Genomic DNA, 1,466 nt, shown 5'->3' with positions numbered 1-1,466 from the left:
AGCAGCAGCAGCAGCAGCATTGGAAAAGGCAAATGAGTGGGCAATTGACGACCCGCTCACCTGTTTCACCCCAGGGCAAAGCATCCAAAAACTGTCAGTCCTTGGCGTTTGGGAGCGGACTTCCAGAACTCAGACACAAGGCCCTAGCGTAAGCTGGCTACACCGGCGGAGGTAGCAGGCGTTGCCACACCGCAGCAAGTGCAACCAGGGGGGAGAAACTACCCTCACCATCAGGGACATTCGAGGCATGACACTAGCCAGGAAGCGAACTGGCATTGAAGAGAGACACTGGCACCACCACCAGCAGCAGCAGAATTGGGAAAGGCGAATGAGTGGGCAATTGACGACCCGCTCACCTGTTTCACCCCAGGGCAAAGCATCCAAAAACTGTCAGTCCTTGGCGTTTGGGAGCGGACTTCCAGAACTCAGACACAAGGCCCTAGCGTAAGCTGGCTACACCGGCGGAGGTAGCAGGCGTTGCCACACCGCAGCAAGTGCAACCAGGGGGGAGAAACTACCCTCACCATCAGGGACATTCGAGGCATGACACTAGCCAGGAAGCGAACTGGCATTGAAGAGAGACACTGGCACCACCACCAGCAGCAGCAGAATTGGGAAAGGCGAATGAGTGGGCAATTGACGACCCGCTCACCTGTTTCACCCCAGGGCAAAGCATCCAAAAACTGTCAGTCCTTGGCGTTTGGGAGCGGACTTCCAGAACTCAGACACAAGGCCCTAGCGTAAGCTGGCTACACCGGCGGAGGTAGCAGGCGTTGCCACACCGCAGCAAGTGCAACCAGGGGGGAGAAACTACCCTCACCATCAGGGACATTCGAGGCATGACACTAGCCAGGAAGCGAACTGGCATTGAAGAGAGACACTGGCACCACCACCAGCAGCAGCAGAATTGGGAAAGGCGAATGAGTGGGCAATTGACGACCCGCTCACCTGTTTCACCCCAGGGCAAAGCATCCAAAAACTGTCAGTCCTTGGCGTTTGGGAGCGGACTTCCAGAGCTCAGACACAAGGCCCTAGCGTAAGCTGGCTACACCGGCGGAGGTAGCAGGCGTTGCCACACCACAGCAAGTGCAACCAGGGGGGAGAAACTACCCTTACCATCAGGGACATTCGAGGCATGACACTAGCCAGGAAGCGAACTGGCATTGAAGAGAGACACTGGCACCACCACCAGCAGCAGCAGAATTGGGAAAGGCGAATGAGTGGGCAATTGACGACCCGCTCACCTGTTTCACCCCAGGGCAAAGCATCCAAGCACTGTCAGTCCTTGGCGTTTGGGAGCAGACCTACAGAACTCAGACACAAGGCCCTAGCATAAGCTAGCTACACCGGCGGAGGTAGCAGGCGTTGCCACACCGCAGCAAGTGCAACCAGGGGGGAGAAACTACCCTTTCCATTAGGGACATCTGAGGCATGATTTCAGCCAGGAAGCGAACTGGCAAAAGATA

This window comes from Spea bombifrons, chromosome 5, assembly GCF_027358695.1.
Source record: "Spea bombifrons isolate aSpeBom1 chromosome 5, aSpeBom1.2.pri, whole genome shotgun sequence".
Taxonomy (NCBI): Eukaryota; Metazoa; Chordata; class Amphibia; order Anura; family Pelobatidae; genus Spea; species Spea bombifrons.
The sequence above is the reverse complement of the archived record's forward strand: the minus strand, read 5'-3'. Positions refer to the sequence as shown.